This window comes from Fukomys damarensis, unplaced genomic scaffold (assembly GCF_012274545.1).
Source record: "Fukomys damarensis isolate Sample0158 unplaced genomic scaffold, DMR_v1.0_HiC HiC_scaffold_15, whole genome shotgun sequence".
In the NCBI taxonomy this organism is placed as follows: domain Eukaryota; kingdom Metazoa; phylum Chordata; class Mammalia; order Rodentia; family Bathyergidae; genus Fukomys; species Fukomys damarensis.
Genome location: NW_022900927.1, coordinates 7261880 through 7287895, shown reverse-complemented (window position 1 = coordinate 7287895; position 26016 = coordinate 7261880).

The following is a 26016-nucleotide window of genomic DNA, read 5'->3' as shown; positions in this document are numbered from 1 at the left end:
AGAAAAAAAAAAAAAAAAAAAAAAAAAAAAAAAAAGGAATTGAAAAAGTCTACTACAAAGAAAATATACCAAACTATAATTTTCACTCAGCAGGGGTGAAATGTTTACAATATCATCACAATTTAATGTTTGAGTTTGTGGTATAGTTCAGTTGGATGGATGGGATTAGGAAGATGGATGAATATGTGTGGTACGAGACTTGTAAAAGGTTATCCTGCCTAAAGTTGAAACAATCCAGTTAGAGAAATTCTGTTTTAAAAACATAATGGTAAAATCCAGAAGAAAGAGCTAAAGAAACTGAATATTGGTGCTTGGGGAAGGGATGAGGAGATGTGGATTACCCAACTGCTACTCTTTACTACAAGTGTTCTAGTACTGCTTAAAATCATGGTGCATATTTATTTTTTATAAACCCATGTTTAATCCACTAGGGGATCATAACATTAAGAAAATACTGGGTGACACAGACGTAGGCTGCCAGACATTTTAGGGAATGAAGAAAATACACATTTTTTAAAAGACTATCACCCAACTCAAAGTCAAACTGAAAGAGACCACATTTCTATTCTGAAGTATTTTGGGAAAATATCTCTTAACTAATAAATATATAGACCTTTTATATATTTCTTTGCCATTCAAGAACAACAGTAATACCTGCAAAAAGATACTCCCTGAGAAATAAAGACTGTCTCATACTACAAAGCCACTGTGATAAAAACAGCATGGTACTGGCAAAGAAACAACCTGTGGATCAGTGGAACAGACTGGAAGACACAAAAACCACTCCAGATGCACTCAGCTACCTCATCTTTGACAAAGGAGCTGACCATCCCCACTGGAGGAAAGATAGCCTCTTTAATAAATGATGTTGGAAAAATTGGATCTCAATCTGCCAAAGATTAAAACTAGACCCTTACCTTTCACCGTGCACTAAAATAAAACCAAAGTGGATTAAAGATCTAAATATTAAAACAGAAACACTAAACTTGCTGGAAGATAAATTAGGCAGAACTCTTGAAGACACTGGCACAGGAAAAGACTTTATGAACAAATCCTCAGGAGCACGGGAACTAGCAGAAAGAATCAACAACTGGGATCTCATCTTATTGAAAAGCTTCTGCACTGCAAAAGAAACCATCACCAGAACTAAAAGACAACCTACAATGTGGGAAAAAATTTTTCCAGCTGCTCCTTAGACAAAGGACTATTATCTAGAATATATAAAGAACTCAAAACAATCAGCCCCCCACAAATATAAAGATCCAATTCAAAAATGGGCATCTGAAATGAACAGACATTTCTCAGACAAAGAAGTCAAAGCAGCAAGTAAATATATGAAAAAATGTTCCACATCAATGATCATTTGAGAGATGCAGTTGAAAACAACACTGAGATTCCACCTCACCCCACAAAGAATGGCTGCTATCAAGAAATCAAACAATAACAAATGTTGGTGGGGCTGTGGGGAGAAAGGAAACCTTCTCCATTATTGGTGGGAGTGCAGACTGGTGCAACCACTATGGAAATCAATATGGAGATACCTCAAAGAGCTAGGTCTAGAGGTTCCATTTGACTCAGCCATCCCTCTGCTGGGTATCTTTCCAAAAGATTTAAAAGAATCATACCACAGAGATATATGTGCACCAATGTTTATAGCAGCACAGTTTGTAATAGCTAAAACTTGGAAACAGCCCATCTGCCCATCTGTTGGAAACTGGATAAAGAAGATGTGGTTTTCCTATAAAATGGAATACTACTCAGCCATAAAGAATGATAAATTAGAGTTATTCATAGGAAAATGGATACATATTGAGAATATACTCTTAAATGAAATAAATAAGTCACACATGTGTAAATACTGAATAGTTTCTCTGGTGTGAAAAACTATAATAGTTCACAAGATCCTAATGGGATAATTAAGAGTGTGAAATAGGAAGAAAAGGGCTAAAGGTGTAGGGAAAGTGGTAAGGGTAGGGGAAAGGAAATACGGGAAAAGAAAAAATATGAGAAAATGTAAAAATGGAAATAAAGAGTTTGTAAATGGGGAGGGGAGGAGGGGTGAAAGGAGGGCAGGGACAAGGGGAAAAATTGAGAACCAAGAACTGTCAGGTGAAGGTACAGGATCCCATTAATGAATGTAACTGTATTATAGACCTAGACTGTACCAATAAACTCAATTTTAAAAAAAGAAAGAAAGACTGTCTCAATACTGATTCTGAGTATGTTTTATAACCAGGCAAGGCTTCCCATAAAAGGACTAATGTTCCTTGGAAGGAAGCCTGGGGGAAAAAAAGAGAGGAAAGTAGGATTGATTTTATCTTCTTTTTCTAGAAGTTTGAGGTTCAAGACTAGGCTGTTTACTTGAGCCTACTCTGTTTTTCTGACATGGGAATTGATTGCTATAACTTTCCCTTGTAGGACTGCTTTCATTGTGTCCCATAAGTTCCTCTATGTGGCATTATCATTATCATTTAATTATAGAAATTGTTTGATTTCTTCTTTGATTTCATCTGTGACCCATTGGTTGTTCAGGAGGTTGTTAATTTCCATGTGTTTATGAAGTTCTTATGGTTTCTTTCACCACTGGCTTCTAATTTAATTACAGTATGACCTGATAATGTGCATGGGATTATTTCATTTCCTTTGCATTTACTCAAGCATGTTATGTGAGCTAGTGTATGGTCTATTTTGGAGAAAGCCCCATGTGCAGCTGAGAAGATTGTGTATTCTGATGTTGTGAAGTGGAATGCTCTGTAGACATCTCCTAAGTCCATTTGTTCAAAAGTTTGGCTCAATTCTAATATTTCATTGTAGATTTTTTTGTCTAATTGATCTATTTGTGATAGTGCAGTATTGTTTTCCATTACAACTGCATTAGTGCTTACATGATTTTTCATTTCCATTAGTATTTGTTTTGTATAGTTGGATGCACTGCTACTTGATGCATATATACTTAGGATTGTCATCTCTTCCTCTTGTTTCCTTCACCAGGATGTAGTGACAATTTTGGCTCTCTTAATCAGTCTTGGCTTGAGGTCCACTTTGTCTGCTAATAGAATAGCCACCCCTGCTTTTTTTCTGGTTTCCTGTTGCATTGAATACTGTTTTCTAACCCTTTACTTTCAGTCTGTGAATCTGTTTCTCAATTAAATGTGTTTCTTGTATGCAACATATTGTTGTATCTTGCCTCTTTATCCATTCTGCCAGTCTGTTCCTTTTGATTGGTGAACTGAGACCATTAACATTGATGGTTATAATTGATATGTATGGTCTTATCTCTGTCATGTTATTTTCCTGCTGTTGGCTCTCTTTGTTCCTTTTCTGTTTAATTTCTTGCCTTGCCTGGTGGATTCATTCTGTTGGGATTCATGGAGTTTTAATCTTTATTGTCTCTTTCTAGAATATTCTTTAAAACACTTTGGAGTGCTGGTTTGCTGGTCATGAATTTCTTCAGGTGTTCTTTATCATGAAAGCACCTTAGTTTTCCATCAAATTTGAAGGATAGTTTACATCAGTCTATGCTGGAGACTGTTTTCCTTTCGAGCTTGAAATACATCATTCCAAGCTCTCCTTGACTTGAGAGTTTGCATTGAGAAATCTATGATTCTCACAGGCTTTCCTTTATAGGTGATTTGTTTCTTTTCTCTAACAGTTTTTAATACCTGCCCTTGTGTTGAATTTCTTGAATCTTGACTATTATATGCCTTGGGGAAGGTTTTTTCTTTTTTGATCATAGCTAATTAATCTTATATACCTCGCTTATCTGTATGTCAGATTCTTTTTCCCTCTTTGGGAAGTTCCACCATTACTCCTGAGAATAGGTTCTTTATGTTCTTTGCTTTATCCCTGCTTTTTCATGGACCTCAGTCAAATTTATATTATTCTTCTTTGCATCATCTAGCAGATTCTGAACTGATTTCTCATGGTCCCTTACTATTTTTGAGAAATCTCTCTTTTCCTGATCACTAACCACAATCCTATCTTCTATATCTGACAAATCTGTCACATTGTTTCATTCTGCTGCACATACCTTCATTAGAGCTTTTAATCTCCAGAATAACTGTTTGAATTTGTTTCACAGATTCCATTTCTTTCCTATGCTGGGTATTATGGCTTCCATCACATTCCTGAGCTTCTCTATTTTTTTTATTCGTATCTTTCAGTCTTGTTACGATCTCCGTAGCTATCTGGGAAATTATTTCTGCTTTGATTTTTTTCTAGAGCTTCTTTCATCTGCTTTGTTACTTCTGTTGTTATCACTTCAGAAAGTCCAGGTCTGTAGCTTTCAGACTGTTCCACTTCACTGCCCTCAGGTTTGCCTTTGGTAAGCTGAAAGTCTGTGGGTGTTGCACTTGGTTTAGGTATCTTCTTGTTTTCTGTTTTTTTAAGTGTGATTCTGAGTTGATACTTGTAAATTGCTTATGGCAAGTAGCTTTACTGCCAGTATTCAGAACCCTTAGGAAATGACTACTTCTCAGAAGCATCTTCCAGGTGTAACTAGCTTTTGGGTTTTGAGTCTGTTGCAGGATCACACCTCTCCAATTTATTGGGTAAGAAAAGTTTCTGCTTACTTGACCCAGCTGCCAGTTCTTTGAAACTGGCCTGTAGGGTTTGGGTTGTTTTGTTTTTTTGGGTTTTTTGGTGGGGGGGTTAAGACCCTGAGGCAACCTCAGTCTTAGTATACCAGGTGGAACAACTGTTTAGCACAATTAAATCACCTTGGCTAAAGTAGTACAATCAACAATAGCAATAGCATTAAACACAGCTCAGAAAATGACAAATGGTGGCCTTAATATGGCTTTTTTACCCATAGGGGAAAAGATTTAAGAGGTGGTATGAGATAGAAAACAGAAAGAGAAGAAGAGCAAGAGGTCAGAAGCAAGGCTGGAGGACAAATTTTAGGAAACTGGTGAAGAAAACAGGTGAGAAAGAGAAAAGGAAAAAATAAAAACAACAACAGAACAAGAACCAAAAACTAGAAATTGTGTCTAAACAAGAAAAAAAAATAAAACAAGAACTAAACAAAACAAGAACTAGAAAGGAGGGAAAAAAGAGAGAGAGAAGGAAAAAAGATTAAAAAAAAAACCAAAAACATCCAATTCAAGGTGTGTCTGTGCTGTCAATGTTAGGCAACGTGGACAGAGTCCAGAGCCAAATTGATTAATCCCAGAAAGCTAGGTGCAGCTTCACAGTGGGGTAGTGGATAATCCCAGCCAGTCTACCCCTTTAGGTCCTCTGAAGGTCAGGCCATTTTGTGGCTATGAGGCTGGAACCAGATTCTTTGAGCCTGCCAGCTTGAACTCTGCTCCTTGACCTACTGCTGATTTGAACACCACATCTACACCAACAAACTGGAAGTCACTATATGGAGTCTGCCCACAGCTATTCTGAGGTCCAAGCTCAGATGGCCCCTCTCCAAGATGTCTGTCAGTCAATCACCCTCTCCTAGGTGAGATCTGAATCCAGATAACTCACCAGCTGCTGCAGTCCAGTTCATCTACCGTTGTGTTCCACTGGTGTTTTCCTAGTGTGGAGACCTCTGGGATCAACAGCATCACTGTAAATCTGCAGTATTGGCCTGATGTTCCCTCTGGGAGAGGTTTGCTCCCTCTTCTTCATTAAAGGCTCTCCCTTCATTCTCCCTGTGGACTTCAGATCTTGCCTCAGATCCTTCCTGGGTCCTGGCAACCCACTTCCTTCCTCCTTCTCCTCCTTCCACTGCTATATTCCAGTGTAAGGACATCAAATCTCAGAGAAGCACTTTCTCTGCTGCTCACAACTCCTCCATCTTCTACTCTTTTGTTTTTCAACAACTTGCTCTCACTAGAACTGATACACTCCTATCAGACCTCACCCACTCCTGCAAGATGGCATGAAAATGAAGCCCTTATGACATAATCATCTTCCAAGGGACCCTGTCTCTTAAATCTTCTATAACCTCATCACACTGGGACCGAGATTTCAATGAATGAAGCTTTGGAGGAAAAACCATATCCAATCCATAGCACCAGTAAAGCAAAGCATGGGCTTCTTAGGAATCTAGTGCAGAAGATATAACTAAGGAATGGACTTTTTTAAAAGTATAACTGTTTAAAATACTAAATTTTCAGGCCCAGTGCAGCAGAGGAGACCAGCAGCAGCTTGTGACTCTCTAGTAAGCCCACCTCTTTGGGGGGGGGAACAGAGGAGCACAGAAGTAGCAGGAGACCCGCTGGTAGACTCCCCACCTTCAGCCCACTGAAGCAGAGGAGCCCAACACAGTGGTGTCTGTGCTGCCCCCCACCTAGCGAAAAAGAGAAAGAGGGTCTCCCTGAGGCTCCTAGAAAAAAACTGAAGAAAATCTCTGCAATAAAGGCACACCACACCACCATAGCTACTAAGTCGATGGGACCAGCACCTCACATCAGAACCTGATCTAACTTAAAGGGAAAGACAGCTGGAACCTTCAGAAGAACCTTGCAGAGTTTAGCCCAGAAGGAGGTCAGAGATCTCAACTTGGGCCTTGCAGACAGAAATCAGCCAGAACCTCAGGGAATAGCTGCTGGCTTGCTGAGACTAATTAACTTAGATCTGCACACTCCTGAGCATGCTGTCCATTGTGTCAACAAAGGCATACCCTGAAGGAGGCCCTCAATTTCTATTTGCATTTTCTATTTTCAAAGTAATATTTTTCTCTTATCTTTAAATATTTAAAAAATTTTATCTATCTTTTTCTTTTCTCAATTTTTTTACCTTTTTATCTTTTTTTTTTTTTGTAAGACTGATGGGAATCCATGAAGTAGCAGGAGAAAGTACAAATGACATAAAAAATATGTTCACAGAATTAACGACAGAAAACTTCCCAAACAGAGGGGAAGAAATTGACATACAGAGAAGTGAGACACATAGGACCCCAAATGGTGATTAAAAAAAAAATCTACACCTAGACATATAATAATCACGATCCCTGAAACCCAACAGAAGAACAAAATACTACAAACAGTTAGAGAAAAGAAACAAATCACATGCAAAGGAAAGCCCATCAGATTCACAGCAGGCTCTTCAACACAAAGCCTCAAGCCAAGAAGAGCCTAGAGTGAGGTATTTCAAGTCCTAAAAGAAAACCTCAAACCTAGACTGAAGTATCCTGCAAAACTATCTTTCAAAACTGATGGGGAAATAAGATACTTCCATGACAAAGAACACCTGAAAAATTTTATGAACACCAAGCTGGCACTCTAAACACTTCTAAGTAATATCCTTGAAAAAGAAAATGAAGGCTACAACTCCATAAGGGTCAATAGAGCAAATGTACCATGCAAGGCAAGAAATTAAAGGGAGAGAGGGGAAAAATAAAAAAATAAAAGAACCAACAACAGGACAATAACATGGCAATGAAAAGTCAATGCATAACACAAACATCAATGTTAATGGCCTCAATTCACCAATCAAAGGAAATAGGCTGGCACAATGGATGAAGAAGCAAAATCCAACAATATATTGTATACAAAAAACCTATGTAATCCACAAAGAAATTCACAGACTGAGAGTAAAAGGAGAGAAAACAGTTCTCCATGCTGCAGGAGTGTAGAAAAAAGTAAGGGTAACTATCTTACTTGCCGACAGAATAGGTTTCAAATCAAACCTAATTAAGAGAGACAAGGAATGACACTACATCCTTGTAAAGGGAACAATAAAAGAGGAAAAAATGACAATCACAAATATATAAAAACCAAACACTAATGCCCCCAACTATACAAAATAAATATTGATGGATATAAAAAACCAAATAAGCACTAATACAATTGTATTGGGGGACCTCAATACTCCACTAACACAAATAGACAGATCATCTAGACAAAAAAATCAGTAATGAAATAAGAACTGAACCAAGTTTTAGAACAAACAGACTTAGTAGATGTCGACAGTGTTCCTCCCCACAAAAACAGAATAAACATTCTTTTCAGCTGCACACAGGTCATTCTCCAAAGTAGTCCACATTGTAGCTCACAGAACATGCTTAAATTAATGCAAAGGAATTGAAGTTATCCCTATATATTATCAGACCACAGTGCAATTAAACTGGATATCAATGGCATAAGAACCCACAGAAACTTCACAAACACATGGAAATTAAATAACACCCTGCTGAACAATTGGGTCACAGAGGAAATTAAAGAAGAAATTAGACAGTTTCTACCATTAAATGATAATGCTAATACAAGACACAGGAATCTATGTGACACAAAGAAATAGTTCTATGAATGAAATTCATAGCAGTAAATGCCCACAGTAGGAAAACAGAGTGAGCTGAAATAAACAACCTAATGCTTAAACTTAAGCTCCTAGAACCCAAAAACAATACAAACTGAAAGCTCATACAAGGGATGAAATTATGAAGATCAAAGCAGAAATCAATGCAATAGAGATGAAGAGAACCATGCAAAAAAATCAATGAATCAAAGAGTTTTTTTAAATGAATAAATAAAATTGATAAAACTTTAGCCAACCTTATTGAAAAAGGAAAGGACAGGCTCAAATTCATGCATTTAGGAATAAAAAAGGTGAAGTCACAACAGATCCACCAGAAATCCAGAAGATCATCAATACCTACTTCAAAAACCTGTACTCTATTAAAATGGAAAATACAGAAAAAATGGACAGATTCCTAGATACATACAGACTTCCAAAGTTGAACATGAAGATATAAAAAGTCTAAACACATCAATTACATTCAGTGAAATTGAAAATGTAATAAAAACATTACCAACAAAGAAAAGCCCAGGTCCTGATGGCATCACTGCTGAACTCTACGAGACATTTAGAAGAACTATTGCCACTACTCCTTAAACTCTTCAATGAAATTGAAAGGGAAGCAATACTTCCAAATTCATTCAGGAAAGCAAGTATTACTTTGATTCCAAAGCCAGGGACAGACCCAACCAAAATAGAGAACTCCAGACCCATCTCCCTAATGAACACAGACGCAAAAATCCTCATAAGATACTGACAAACAAAATACAGAAGATCGTCAGGAAGATCAAACACCCTGACCAACTCAGATTTATTCCAGGAATGCAACGATGGTTCAACATAAGTAAATCAATAAATGTAATACACTATATTAACAGTCAAGGACAAAAACTATATGATGATCTCAATAGATGCAGAAAAAGCATTTGACAAAATTCAACACACATTCATGATAAAAACCCTACAGAATATTGGAATTGATGGTCTTTTTTTTTTTTTTTTTTTTTTTTTTTGGTTTTTTGAGACAGGGTCTCACTATGTAGTTGAGACTGACATGGAACTCACTATGTAGCCCAGACTGGTCTTGAACTCACAGTGATCCTCCTGCCTCAGCCTTCCGAGTGCTGGGATTACAGGGGTGCACCACCACACCCGGTTTGGAATTGATGGTCTTTATCTCAACCTGATAAAGGCTATCTATGAAAAACCAACGGCCAATATCATTCTAAATGGTCAAAAACTGAAAACCTTCACACTAAAATCAGGAAGAAGACAAAGATGTCCACTATCACAAATCCTGCACAGTATAGTTCTAGAAACATTAGCCACAGCAATTAGATAAGAGAAAGAAATAAAAGCAATAAAGATAGGAAATGAAGAAGCTAAACTGTCACTATTTGCTGATGATATGACACTGTACATGGAAGACCCAAAAAACCCTTCCAAAAGACTTCTAGACTTCAATGACAGATTCAGTACAATAGTGGGATACAAGGTCAACACTCAAAAATCAATAGCCTTCTTATACACAAATAACAGACTCACTGAGAGAGAAATTAGGGAAACAATTCCATTCAGAGTAACATACAAAAAAAATGAAATATCTAGTATTCAATCTAATGAAGGAGACAAAAGACCTGTACACTGAAAATTACAGCCCTCTGAAAAAAGAGATAGAAGATGATATAAGAAACTGGAAAGACATCCCTTGCTCCTGGGTAATAAGAATCAACATAGTAGCCAGGCATGGTTGCATACACCTGTAATCCCAGCACTTGGGAGGCTGAGGCAGGAGGATCACTGTGAATTCGAGACCAGCCTGGGCTACATAGTGAGTTCCAGGTCAGTCTCAACTACATAGTGAGAACCTATCTCAAAAAACCAAAAAAACAACAACAACAACAAAATCAACATAGTGAAAATGACCATACTTCCAAAACTGCTTTATAGATTCAATGCAATCCCAAATGAAATCCCAACAGTGTATTTCACAGAATGTGAAAAAACAATCCAAAAATTCATTTGGAGTCAGAAGAGTCCTAGAATAGCAAAAGCCAATCTAGGCAAAAGAGACATGGAAGGGGGTATCACAATGCCTAACTTGAAACTATACTAAAAAGTCACTGTGGTAAAAACAGCATGGTTCTGGCAGAGAAACAGACCCAAGGATCAATGGAATAGATTAAAGGATGCAGAAACAACACCAGACATATTCAGCTACCTCATCTTTGACAAAGGAGGCAACCATCCACCCTGGAGGAAAGGTAGCCTCTTTAATAAATGGTGTTGGAAAAACTGACTTTTAATTTTCCAAAGTTTAAAATTAGACCCATATCTTTCACCATGCACTAAACTAAAATCCAAGTGGATTAAAGATCTACATATCAAAACAGAAACACTAAATTTACTGGAAAATAAATTAGGTAGAACTCTCGAAGACATTGGCATAGGAGAAAACATTATGAACAAATCCTCAGCAGCATGAGAACTTGCACAAAGAATCAACAACTAAGATCTCATTGTATTAAGAAGTTTTTGTAGAGCAAGAGAAACCACCAACACAGCTAATAGTCAACCTACAATGTGGGAAAAAAATCTTTACCAGATACTCCTCAACAAAGGACTACTATCTTGAATATATAAAGAACTCAAAAAAATCAGACTCCCCAAATGCAAAGACCTGATTCAAAAATGAGCATCTCAAATGAACAGACATTTCTAAGACAAACAAGTAAAAGCAGCAAATAAATATACAAAAAATGTTCAACATTACTGTTTATTCGAGAGATGCAGATGAAAATAACACTGAGATTCCACCTCAACCCAGAAAGAATGGATGCGATCAAGAAATCAACCAATAACAAATGCTAGTGGGGCTGTGGGGAGAAAGGAACCCTTCTCCATTGGTAGGAGTACAGACTGGTGCAAACATTGTCGAAATCAATATGGAAATACCTCAAACAACTAGAATTAGAGGTACCATTTGACTCAATTATCCCTCTGCTAGGTATCTTTCCAAAAGAATTAAAAGAATCATAGCACAGTGATATATGTGTACCCATGTTTATAGCGGCACAGTTTGTAATACCTCACACTTGGAAACAACCCAAATGCCCATCAACTGAAGACTGGACAAAGAAGATGCAGTTTTTCTATAAAATGGAATACTACTCAGCCATAAAGAATGAGAATCTAGAGACATTTACAGCTAAATTGATGCACATTGAGGCTATACTCTTAAGTGAAATGAATAGAACACACGAGTAAATACTGAATAGTTTCTCTGGTGTGAAAAGCTAAAAGTGTAAATCAGGTTCAAATGGTATAATTGATAGTGTGAAGTAGGAAGAAAATGGCTAAAGGGGAAGTGGGAAGGGAGGGGAAAGGAAATAAGGGAAAAGAAAATATGTTAAAATGGAAACAATGTCTTTGTAAATAGGTAAGGGTGAAAGGGGCTAAAGGAGGGCAGTGTTTTGGGCATAAAATAAGCACCAAGACATATCATGTAAAGGTACAAGATCCCAATGATAAATGTAACTGTTTTATTTGCTTTGAATGTACCAATAAACTTAATGGGAAAAAAAAGTGAATTTTCTCACAGGAATAAATTTCATTTCTGTCCATTCAGTTCAATAAACATTTGCCAAGTGCACTCCTCGTATGGAATTTTCATTTGTTGTGAATCAAATAAGACCCCTAACATCAAGAAATGTATACACTGTAGGGGACTGGACAAAGCGAAAGGAACAAAACACTAGAAAAAATGGCAAAAATAAATTGGCTAAAACAAGTGGTATATCATGAGGCAGTATGAGGAGGAACAAATTATATTTAGTTGAGGAGGGACATATAGAATTTACTAAATAATCTCACACTGCATTTATACAGCACCCACTTGTATTAGGGCCTGAAGAAACCAAAAGTGTGGAGACAAATTCATATTGAAAGGGTACCAAAGTCCTGGAGAATCACAGAAGAGGGGGCCATTCATTTCCCTGGGAGTGGGAGTAAGGTGGAGGCATGGGAAAGAGATATAGGGAGGATAATGGTTTCTAAACTAGACCCAGAATAGTCCATTTTATGTTATTATACCAGAATATGTAAGACGTGATGATTTATAAAGAACATAAATTTATTTATTGACTGTTCTAGAAATCCAAGATTAAGATGTTAGCTTCTGGTTTAAAGCCTTTTCTTCTCCTCCCTTCCTCCCTCCCTCTGTCCTCTCTTCTCTGTTCTCTCTCTCTCTCTCTCTCTCTCTCTTTCTGCCCAATCACCTCTTGAAGTCTCTACTTCCCAATAAAACATTGTCAATTGAATTTCAACATGATTTTTGAGGGGACAAATATTCAAACCACAGCAAATACTAATGCTAAAACAGGGTATAATAGGCATATGTACCAACATGAGCCAAAACAAAATAGTAGGGGCAAGACAGTTTGGAGAATGTTCCAATTCTCTGGAATCCTAAGTGTTTGTGGCAAATAGGAGCAGAAACGTGTGGTCAGAAGACAGAATGCAGAGAATCTGCATAAATAGAACATTGTTCAATTTCACTGGAAAATGCAGGGCTAATGGAAGACATCTTTTGAATTTAATGAGCAGCATTGAGTTTTGGAAAGATAACCTAGAATCAGTAAACTAAGGTTGCTGGGAAGTGAGAATAGTACAGGGTTGAGTCTCGTTTCAGGAGAGAAGTAATGAAAACCTGAATGTGGTGATGCCATTAAAAATGGAAAGATGGGGCCAAGTATTGAAGAGAAAATATCTACGTATGTAGTTTGAAGCTGGGAGGAGAAGGTGGAAATTTCTCAATCACAGTGGTCCCTGTAGACTTAGCAAATCATACTAGACCTTCTTGCACAGAAGTGAGAAATCAGGCAAGACTGGGGCTTAAAAACAAGGTGTATTTTTATGATTATAGACAGAACTAAATATTCCATGTAGATGTAAACACATACACTCCCTTCTTACAGACAGTCACAAGTTATACTCTTAGAACATAGCTGGTTTAGTGTTGGGCATATATAACACCGTCGTTGTTCAGAGTACTGGCAGAAATGTCTCCAAAGAGCCATGAGATATCAAAATAGCCTTAACTGTCTTTTGACATTGAAGAACTTTGTTAAGAACAAGCAATGAAGCCAGGCATGGTGGTTCATGACTGTAATTCTGTCTACTTGAAAGATTAAGGCAGAAGATCTACAGTTAAAGGCCAGCGTGGGCAACTTAGTGAGACATTGCCTAAAACAAACAAAAAAACACAAAGGGCTGAGGATATAGTTCAGCGCAAAGGCCCTGAATTCAATCTCCAGTACCACAAAAAGCTGTGGAGCCATAGTATCTAGGTTCAAATCCAAGCTAAGTTATTCAAAAGTAAGTAAATACATTTTGATATATCATTTAGCTTCCCTGTGTCCTGATTTCCATGTCAGCAAAATGAGAATAACATTAATACTAAACACACTGGCTTTTGTGAAATCAAATGAACTATTATTATGCATGAGATGCTTAGTATAATACCTCCCTACATAGTAAATGTTCAGTAATTGTTGGCTGTGACTATTATTCTGAGATAAAAATTCAAAACTGACATGTTTGGAAACTGGCATATATTTTTAAGGAGAGAAGTACAACACTTCCAGAACAAGCTTCAGTAAAATAATACAATCATCACTTCTTTAAATTTCCACTCCAATATTGAGACTTTATTTTTGTATGAACAACAGCTCATCCCCTATGTTCCTGGTATAGTAATTCCCATTCCAAACTACGGAGAAGTTTAGCGGGACATGCATGGCATCAGCTTTGTGGCCTCTTCTATTAAGGTGGCCTGAAGATGGAAAGGACACCTGGGCCTACAGATGTCTACTTAGCTATTGCCTGCTTTGCATAGTTTTACACGTGACAAGAATATTAAACTTTAGCATTTAAAGCATTTATTTAAAAATCTTATTTCATCTTTTAATATATTAGAGAAAACTGCTTTGGGAAGATTGATGGATTTCCCTTCCAGTTCACTTTATATCCACTCATTATGACAAGGCCTTTTGGCTTGATGGTTTTCTAATTCCCAAACATCATAATTTCAGAGCAGATCCTTTCTGTGAGACTGTTAGTGGCTTTGCCTGGAAAATGTTCTCTGGCCTGCTTCCTGAATGTACTTCCCTCCTTACTCTCAGCATCTCTGACTCTTCTAAACTCCCTCTCCTTATTTTATCTCATTACTTCAGTGTACTTTTTATTTCCAAGTGGTTTCAAAGTTTGTTATGGCTTGTATCTAGATGTCCTCCACAAAGCCTCATATGCTCCTAGGCGATGCATTTTGGAGGTTGCTGAATCTAGGTTGTGTGAATATAGATTAAAGGTGTGTAATAACTGGGAGCAGTCTATTGATTGGTTTAATGTGGTTCTGGGTGCACATAACAGGAAGGCCTATACTGTGTGTGGGTGGCACCAAACAATAGGTTTTTGGCCTGGATGGAATAAAAAGTGAAAGGAAGGCTCGCTGCTTCTTGCTGCTTTCCACATGCCCTGCCATGGACTGTTCTCCTCTGTGATGGCCCTCTCCAATGCCACCCTGCCTTGGAGCCAGCTGACTATGGACTGAAACCTGTACAAAATTTAACTAAAATAAACCTTTCTTTCTTTAACTTGAGGGTATCAAGTATTTTGTCACAGCGATGAGAAACTAAGACAAAGTTCTAATTCTATAGATACTACATTTTCTAGCTGGCTGCTAGAGACCTATCTAGACTGCAATCTATATTACCAGGTGCGAGATGAAGGAGTGTTGCTGCCCACAAAGAATGAAGTAAGAGTTTCAAGGGGGAAGTGATCTGTCTTCTTTGTTTGATACCCTAAAAATATTCTTGGTGTGAACATTTATCATTAATTTCTGTATTTTTAACCTCCATTCTTACCTGTTCCTCCTTTTCCAACCATGTATCTCTTCTTTTAAACAAAATTAAAATCCTTAAGTATTCTAAGTGTTAATGTTGTTCTAGTGATGGTGTTGATGACTGTAAAATTATTATAATGGTCCTTTAACTCTTTTAAAAATTACTGATAGGTAATACCTTTGAGAATGATAAACATGTCCCAGGACTCAAATATTTCCTGTGGAAATGTCAGTTAGCTTTCCTAAACATTGATCACTTCCTGGCCACTATGCATGAAACACACTCTTGAGTTTGCAGCACAGCTTTCATATAATAATTATCCTATTTGTCAGTCCTTAAGCTAGCATAGATTAAATTTTATAAAAGCTTTATTAATAAAATCTAAATGAGCACAAATAGATTTTTAAATAAATCAAGACTATAAATGTCCAGGAAGGTGCAGATTATTAGAATCTCTGACATGTAAATGTGGTGAATAATGTTTTGACAACTGATTTAGTTTAAAGGAAATAAGGATAATAATATTCAAATAGGAGATATGGCTGGTCCGTGGATATGAAGTGGAGTAGTAACATGTAGATGGGAAGTGAAGCAACAAGAATGGATGACATCATCAAGATGAAGTAAATCCAGAGGGAAGACAGGAAAGATGAGGATGAAGCACAAGAGGACAGTAATATTAAGTGATGGAAAGGACAGGACAATTAGGAGAGTGGAGAGCTACAAAGGGGACAAACTGACAATACTGTTGTGTCTTTTCCAACCTTTACTTGTGAGAAGCTTCAGAAATTAATATTTAATGTAATTAAAATTGGCAATTTTACAAACTGTAAATTAAAGATTAAATATCAATGGAGACAGAGAATTCATTCTAAGGGCCCTCCAAGGCTCTTGTCCAATGGAATACATGCCCTGTGTTATCTCCTGGGGTTATGGGTGAGATCTGTAGAAAAGATGGACTCCATTCTTAGTTGGGCCTTTGGTATGTAACAAAGATAATAAAGTCATTACATCTTTTAGAAATAAAATATCCCTAAATATAGTAAGACTATTCTTAATGAATATTATATTTAATTAATTTAAATGGGTGAACATACATTTCTTGAGATATAATGCAGGATAATCCTGGCTTATGTGGCAAGAATATCAAGTAAAGAGATTCACTAAGTCTGGAGTACAGGGTAAAAACCTATATAGTTATAAAACTTTATAAGTAAGTCTGGTGTGTATACCTAAACAAGAGCAACTGGACTGGAAGGTGCTGTATTAAAATTTTAAAAGTAAGGTTACAATCAGATAAAAATTCAAATAACATCTGAAATTATGACTGACACCATGGTTACTTAAGATGAAGTCAGCCAGCAAAATACTACCCGGACTCTGACAAATATAGGAAAATTTGTACTACTGAAATTGTATTTATGAAAGGTTGGTCTATAGTTTCTTGAAAGTCATTTGGTTTCATGACTTTTCCTTGCACTCATCAAATAAAGCTAATTTTTCCTAGCATCTCTTTTTTAACAAAGGAAACACTTTAGTAATTTTTCAGAGACCATTTGAAAAATCTCAAAGATAATTTTAGGAAAAGTAAAAAGGTTTTCCTGCATTTAAGTTTTTGAAAGGTAAACTGTTAATTGTCAAAAGAAATTTGGACATTTGACTAAAATAAACTCATGGGTTCCTATGAACCTGGACTTGCTTGTATAGTTCATCAGAGAGACAATAACATATACATTTTTAAAAAACATATCTAAAAATCTTAGCTCTTTCACAAGTGGAAGTGGGAAAACTGTTATTTGCCTTCTTTCTCCCTAAATCAAAGAGAAGAAAGTTAGGAAGTTAATTCAAGGGAGATGAAACCAACAGCATTTTGTGGTAGAGTAAGGGAAAAGATCAGGCACAGGCCTGCAGTCAGGCAGTGACCTAGAATGACAAGGATGTGAAGCTGATGGGATGATCTGAATTTTAGTAAAGCTCCAAATTGAACTCTGGTGTCAAGTTGACCTGGTACAAGAGCAGACTGTGTAATCAGGGTGTCAGATATTTGAGGACCTGGATAGCTGGAAAGAACTTAGAATATTCCTGAAATAGATCAGAGTTTGTACTACTAAAACTTAGTATGTTGGTATAAGAAAAATTACTTCACAATTTCCTATACATTTTTTCCTCAGGACCATGTAAATATCTATCTTAAATTGTTTTGTCCAGGGTTACAACTGTTTTCCTTTGCCTTGCTTTTTTGTGTATGTTGTTTTGTGTTTTGTTTTTGTTTTCGTTTTTTTGGGGGGGGTTGGTTTTTTTGTTTTGTTTTGTTTTGTTTTTGCAGTACTGAGCATTAAACCTAGGGCCTTCACACTGAGTTACATCCCCAGCTCATGTTTCATATTTTAAATTTTGAGACAGAATTTTACTAAGTTGCCAGACTGACCAGGCCATGCTTCATCCTGCAATCTTTTGCCTCAGTCTCTCAAAGTGCAGAGATTACAGGCCAAGTGCCACCATCCCTGGCTTCAACTGTTTTTCAGAATGCGTGTTTATTTTTGTAGAAATTTTGAGAATTGCTTAATTGTTCATGTTTTTGTTTTGTTGTGAATAAATTAAATAAGCAATAAAAATGAAATTAAATCCTGCTCAAAAATGCTCTAAGAGAAAAAATGAATAACTCTTTAGTATAAAAACCCTTTGCAGAGTACAAACCAGATAAATCTAGATAGAAAATGTTCTGATTCTAGCTCTAAAACTTGGCAAATCAAGCTGTAACAGTAATCTGCCAAAAAATCTCAAGAACAAAGTGGAAAAAAGTCATCACTAGATGTTTCCACAGATTGGGATATTTGGTATTTTGTGTTTGAAACATCTGGAAACCTGACTGAACTCTTCATCTGAATATTTTGGCACTAAAACACCAAGAGTTTAGGAGTTTTTTGTTTTTTGTTTTTTTCAGTGCTAACTTGGACAGAACACACACACACACACACACACACACACACACACCACACAATTCAGTGTTTGACTTGTAAAACAAAAGGTGAAGGGACTTACAGCATCATTTTTTCCCACTGATACCACTGCTGTGCTCTAGATACTTGTCCCCCTCCCTCTACCCACAATTTCATCTGTGAAAATCCTAACTTCCAAGGTAACGGTATGAAGAACTGCAAAATGATAGGTCCTTTGGGAGTAATTAGGTCACAATGGTGAAGACCTCATGAATGAATTAGTGACCTTATTTTTTTTAAAATCCCTTCTGCAGAATCACTGGCTCTTCTGCAATTTGAAGACAGTGAAAAGATACCCATCTGAAAAACAGTCCCTCACCAAACACCAAATCTGCAACATCTTGATCTTGGAACTCAAGCCTGCAGATCTGCAAGAAATAAGCTTCTGTTGTTTACCAGCCACCCAGTCTTATAATATTTTGTTTTAGCAGCTCAAACTAAGACAGAAGATTGGTACCAAGAGTACCCATTGGAGTTGAATAATGGTAGAGGCCAGAAAAGTTTTGAGGTACATATGAGAAAAGCTTACTTTGTCATGAACAAACAGGAGGATTCGGATGAAGGCTCAAGAAAAAAGAAGAGCTATAGAGATAGACTCCATCTTCTTAGAGAATATAAAAATAATCTTGAACAGAATTTTGGGACAAATATAAATTACAAAGGCCTCTATGATAAGGTATCAGCTGGAAATGGAGAGTATGTAATTGGAAAATAGGAGGAAAAGCCATTCTTTCCTTTTTACAATGTTTCCACCCATACTATTCATAATGTGTGTTGTAAAATGACAAAGAACTTGACTGAATTGTGTTCATATCCTAACATTTTATGGAAGGTAAAGCTTCTGCACTACAAAATTGGATATTTAGTTGAGGAAATATCTAAACATAATGCTGAAGATGTGACTTGGCTTCTTTTGACTGCTTGTAGTAAAATGCAAGAAGTGAAAAATGATTTAAAGTCAGACTTCCCTAAAAGGAAGAATTTAAAGACCTGAAACACTTCAGACTAGCCACCAGAGAAAGACTGAAAGAGTCTGTTCAGAAGAGAGAGCATAGGGTGTGGCCAAGTGGCCATCTGATAAGATTAGGCAGCCATCATGTAAACAGAAGCTAGGACCTATTGTCCAAGACAGAAAAGAAGAATGACCTCAAGAGGAACTCAGCGAACATTAGAGCTGCTCCTCTCATCATAAATCTAGAGTACAGAAGACTCAGTGAGCACGGAGCCAACAGAGAGAGGCCCCTGTAGGGCCAATGCCCAGAGAAACCCTGCAATTCTAGACTGGTAGAACCACTAGCTGATGATTCCAGCCCTCAGAGTTTCATACACAAACCTGACAGGCAGATCTGGGGACACCCACTACCACAGGGGTGGAGCTGTGCGGAGTTCAGCTGCCGTGAGCTACAGGGCAGGGCCACAGTTCCAGTGATCTGGAAAGGGAAATCTCAGCCCCGGGAGCCTTGGGACAGAATTTAGAGCCAAAGGAGATTACTCTTGAGTCTTAAGGATCTGGACTTTCTTGGGACCTTCTCCTTCTTTCGTCCTATTTTCTTTTGGAAAGGAAATTTCCGTCTTGTGCATGTCCCACCATTGCATTTTGGAAGCACATAACATGTTCGATTTCACGAGTTCACAGTTGTAAAGCAGTTTGCCTCTGAAAGAACCATTCCTTGTGTCAGTCTCACTCACATCTGATTCAGAGGATATTCAAGATTTTAGACTTTATGCTTTTGAGCTGATGCTGAAATGAATTAAAACTTTTGAAGTTGCTGGATAGAATGAATGTATTTTTTATGTTAGAAGGACATGAATTTTAGAGGGCCAGGGGGAGAATGCTATGGTCTACATATTTATGTACCTCTCAAATCCATATGTTGAATCTAACCCCCAAGGTGGTAATATTAGGAGATGAGTCTTTTCAGAGGTAAACACCTAGTTAGGCCATGGGGATAAAGCCCTTGTGAATGGGGTTAGTAACCTTTAAGAGACTCCAGGGAGCTAGTGTGCCCCTTCTCCTCTGAGGACACAGTGAAAAGATGCTTGTCTAAGAAGTGAGACCCTACCAGACACTGAATCCATCAGCACCTTGGTCTTGGAATCTCTAGGCTCTGGGACTATGAGAAATAAATTTCTATTGTCTTTAAACCATCCAGTCTGTGACATTTTGTTATACAAGTCCACATTAACTAAGATAACCATCCAACTATCTTTTTCTTAAGGCATGCACCACCATGCCTGGCTTTAACTTAGGCACAGATTAGATAGGTTAATGGATTTCCATGTTTCTCTAAATGAAAAAATAGCCCAATCATCCCATTTCTTTCTCTCCTTTCCTCCATCTTGTCACCTCAATCTTCCTAAATATTGTCATCTCAGTGAGATGGAACCAGAATGTTGGAGGGAGGAGGAGAAAGTTATAAATACGTAGAAATATTGGACATCTCAAGGGCAATATGTTTGTTCATAATGAGGAGACTTTTGTGACTATGACACAAAGTGCATTTTTAAGTAGACGATAGATATAACTCTGCAAGAGTTCTCAGGCTCTCTTTCCATTCTATGGCATGAATGACTCTGGGCTTCTGGGGCATTTAGACAGGTGGGCTCTCAGACATTCCTTTGGAGTTTATAAACCAGTGGGGAGTCAGGACTTAAAGCAGGAAACAGTGAACAATAACATAAGGCTAACATTCTGCAACAGATTATATATTCTGCATGTTCAAAGGAGGTGGGAAACCATGCAAACTTAAAATGTTTTTCTAGGGCACATGGAGAAAATAGTTTGGACTGGGTTTTGAAGAACTGACAGGATCTGATTATGTGGAAGACTGGAGCCAAGTTAGAACATCTGTCGTCCAGCAGAGGTCAGGAACTGTCACTGACTTGTCATGATTTCTCTATCTTACTAGGTGTTCAGTAAATAGTCTTCGGATTGAAGTGTGGCATGATGATAGAAGCTTTCAAAGACTCAAGTAGGACTTAAAATTAATCATTTAAACTATACGTTCTGCTCCTTTTAGGGAGGGAAACAATATTGCCATTTCCAAATACAAAAGCTACAGCCATTACAAATGTGCCTCATAATAAACTATCGATGGCATTTATGGCACTCCCTGGATTCCCAAGGCCTCACAGTGAACAAGGTCGGCAAGGCCCCTGCAAAATCCATCTCACCCAGTGCTAACAGCTTCAAAGACAGAAACTTCAGGTGACAGGAGGCAAAGTACCCTTGAGAGGAAGCTTCTAAATGAGTGTTCCTATTTCCACACTTTCCTTTCTCTGATGTCTGGTTTAATTTTAGATGATTTTTCTAAAACTCAACTCAAGAATACCCTGGACTGGCCATTACCATTCTCCAGCTGCATCTCAATCTACCACGACACCCTTATTTATGCTCTCTCCAGCATTTAAATATCTTCTTTCCATTTCTACTTTTGAAAATGCCAATAAACTTCAGGCTACATTTCAGATCCAACTTCCCTACATTTTCCTGAAGTTAAGTATTTGAAGGTATTCCTGTTTGCTTGAATTTATTTCTTGCCACATAATAGGTATTTAGTGAGCATCTGTTGAATCTTCCTCCGACAAGGTTATCATTTTTCCCAAAGCCATCTGTCCAGTTGTCATTACTTCCTCACTTCCAACTCTCTACATCTGCTGCCCCTAGCACGCTGCCAGAAGGGCTATTGGAAGGTTTCCTCTTCCTGGCTAATCTAGAGATCACTTCTCAGGCCTTACCCTATGTCAGACTTCAGCAGGATTTGACTCTCAATTAAGACTGAAAATTTCCTGGAGCATTCTCTCCTGACTTTAATAGGCTTTCTGTCCCTGCTGTTCCTCTGACTTCTCAGCTTCTTTTCAGCCCACATTTCAGAATTTCCCCTCTTTCCTTCATCCAGTTTAGTTGTTTTGTTTTGTTTCTTTTCTCTCTTGCCTGCTCTATCTGGATGAGCTCTTCCATGCCAGTACTGTCCAGTCCATGTCTCCAGCTCACTTCTCTCTCCAGCTTCCCAGACTCCCATTCAAGGACACCACAATCACAATTTGAATTTAGCACTACTTTATATGTCAATTGATTGTAGAAAGGTAGATAATATTTTTGAAATAAATTTTAACTAGTGTGATTCAGGTCCAATGTCCCCTAGGAGATAAAATTTCATATTTAAACAAATCAAGAAAGTAAGTAAAATAGAAAATAATTCCCAAATGAAGAATTTGCAGTGCATCTAGAGGTAGATATTGGCAGAAATGGTCTCCTACGTATAAATTTATTTAAATATATCAGTATGACTATTTATATAACTTGTTACTTTGCACCACTTAGAATAGGACTTTTGATGTCACTTTCCAGAGTTCAATCTAAGACTGTAAACAGCATTGCTGAGATACCACTGGCAGACAAATAAAATAGTCTACACTTAGGACAGAACCTTTACATTCTAAAAATTTTGGGCAAATCTGAACAAATGAGATTGATTCTTACCAGGGAGAAGACTGTCTGCTCTCTCTCTCTAAAAAGCAAAGCAACCCAGCATTCTTTCTAAATTCTGTACTCTGGGCAAACTAACAATAAACCAAGGATACAAAGGACAACCTAAAGAAAATGAGTACAGGGCCAGGGATTTGGCTCAGTGGTGCCACTGCCTGCCTTGCAAGCACAAGGACCAGAGTTCAATCATCCGTACCAAAAAAAAAAAAAAGAGTATGATCTTGAGGAGGGCTTTGGAAAGTACAAAAGCAATAATACAACTAATGGTTTTGGATTTAAATTGCCAGAAAATATCAAACCTGTAGATGTTAATGAAGTCAAGCCCATAAACAAAGGTGCAGAGCAAATTGGTTTTGAACTAGTGGAAAAATTATTTCAGGGTCAGCGGGAATAAGGTTCATTACTAGGAATGTGACAATTTAACAGAAAAAAGAGATTTCCAGGATATCAGTGTGCCAATATAAGAAGATGGGCTTTCCAAAGTAGGGGAGAATTCTGAAATTTTTGCAGAGCCAAAAACAGAAATGTAGACCTTGAGATGGGCAATTTCACAGTTTGCTTCCATGGAGAGGATTTTAGAAGGTAAGTATTTCTATGAAAATTACCATCATTACACTAAAGCTGAACACAGTCTTTTATTTGACAAAATGCCATTCATTTGAAGTCCTTTGGCTTGGAGTTTGTTAAAGTGGTGGATTTTCCAAGATCAACACTCCCTTACTGACACTTCTTAAACTGTCTCTAGAAGAATGGAGTACAAGGCCAACCAATGACAGCTATGGATTATTTGCAGTTGTAATGCACGGTGGCATAACAATTACCTGTGGGCATTAACACTGCTTCTGCTAAAGTCACCAACCTCTACAGCTTAGAACTGGACAAGGGGAATTTTTTGGTTGACCAGATGTGTGAAGTGGGTAAGCTAAAGCCACTGAATGAGGAGGAAGCAAGGGGTGAAGCTGGAAATTATAATGATGAAGAAGTGTGCATGAAAGTTGTAAAATATAACTTGAAAAGGATCAAAAGAGAATCAACTTAAAATATTTGCAAAGCTCTTTGCTGTTTCAAAAAAAGAAAATAACTAACTATACTATTGTACAGAATCTTCTAAAATAAAGCTGTTGATAATAGGAGAGAAAGAAAAAAAAATGCTTCTTTTATCGGCCATAAAGGAAAGGTTCCCAATTAGCTGCAAAGTGAGTGCTGGGAAAGAGATCTTCTGTCAAGACAGATTCATAGGAATTTAATAGCTAGAACCACATTAGCCATACCTCTTCATGAGATAAGAGAAAATAGCTTCAAACTTTCATTGAGCCAGCCAAAGAACAAATAATATGAACTAGGAAATAAAAACTAAGAAGGCAGAAATATCAGTTAAAGTAGAAAGAGACAGAGTGAGTTCTGTGGGAAATTGTGGGTTGTAATAGAAGATCTGGGTTTCTTATAAGAGTTCATGTGGTAGTTTTCTTGTTCTTTCTGGAATCACTAAGATATCACCATGTATTATGGGAGAATTACTCATTATTTAAAACCTAACTTATTGTTAAAAATCAGGCTTGGTGCTGATGACAGCAGCTGGATATGATAGGAAAAGCCAACTGCTTTACCTACCCTCACATAGACAACTGAATACTTGATGCTTCACTTTAGATGTGGGGGCAGGGGAGTCTCTGCATAACAAGCAATTCTTCAGCTCAACCCAAAGGAGCATCCCTAATTCAATTCCAGCACTAGCTACTTGGAGTCTTCCCCGATTTAAAATGCAATTGCTAAAACTTCTAAAACTTCTGACCAACTGACTGAATACTGGGCTTCACATGACCCCGTGTTAGGCCCAGTCACATTTGTTAGAATGGTTCACAGAACTCAAGAAAACAATTTGATTGCCTTTACACATTTATTATGAGAATATAATATCCAGATAGAAGAGATGTAGAGGGTAAGGCACAGGAGGAAGGCGACAGAGCCTCCGTGCCCTCATGGGTCATGCCACATCCTACATCCTACATGTTCAGCCTCACAGATACTCCTCAAACTAAATGCTTTTGGGTGTTTATGGTGGCTTTGTTATGTAGCAATGTCAGGATCTCACAGACTCCCTGGGGAACACCTTCAGGAACCAGAGCTTAGATCTCTTTTCTCCTCTCCCTCCACCCTACAGCTCTCTTCTGGAAAATATCTTTCTTCTAAGCCATTCTAGTTTTTTTTACTCTTCATTTTCATTCTCTCACCACACTACAGTAGACCATACCCTCCCAAATTTGTATTATGCCCCAAGTCAGTAAGTTTTAAAGCTACCTTTCTCTTTGGGAAAAAAATAAAATAAAAATAAAAACGAGGAGAAGAAAGTTACTATTTCAAATATTATTCCACCACTCACATATAGTTATTTCAGTCCCTGTGCTGTAGGGTGACAATAAAGTATTTTTGTCTCCCAGTTGAACTCATCAGGTTATGATAAAAAACTATGAAAACACACTTAAAATTCACTAAGTTTTCCCTTTTTCCACATATTCGTTTTTAAAATGCACTAGGTAAGACTCCGGTTTTGCTGATCCTAGATTTACAGGGTAACGTTGGGTTAAGATAGCTCAGGTAAAACTCTCACCAGCCTTTCTTTGCAATTTCCATCATTCCCATTCCAGTTTTTTCTAAATATCTAAATGACACATTGCATCATAAATCAATCCTCCCTCCAAGGAAAATCTCCACATCATTCTCAACAGCCCCAACCACATTTCTACATCTGAAAGTCATGTGAGGCTGCATTTTTTGAGGAATTATCTATTTTGGCCTATTTCAATAGCATGTAAGTTATACCTTAACTATTCTTCCCATTAAGTACATTCTTCTAATTAATTAGAACATTGGTAAGTATTCCCATCCTGACCTTAGTTTGCCTAAAATATGCTGCTCAGCTAATTTAGAGGATCCTTTAAATATCACACTGCTTAATTTTTTAGATTTCCTCAAGTTTTTCATAACTCCATCCACTGCAGTGTGCTTCTTATAGTAAGAGTTGGAAGAGGGTACAGCCACAGGTCTAATTTGATTTAAATTTCCCAGTGAACCCGAACAGACCGATTTAGGCCTAGGCATAAACCTAGCCATAAACTCTCACATCCTAGCTACTGTGATGTTAACAGGAAAAAGAACCCCTCAGTTCCTGTACTGTATGCTCACTTTCTTGGAACACAGCTCCTAAAACCTTTGCATTTTTGAAAGAAGTGCCTTTCTGTATAGTAATAACATAAGTGATGGCTGGGGCTCCTGGGTAGTTTCAAGGTAGGGCTAGTTACTAAGGGAACTAACTGTGTAATGAGATGGTTGTTACTCTCAACCCAATCCCCTGACCTCTGGGGAGAGGGAAGGGGCTGAAGGCTGAGTTAATAAA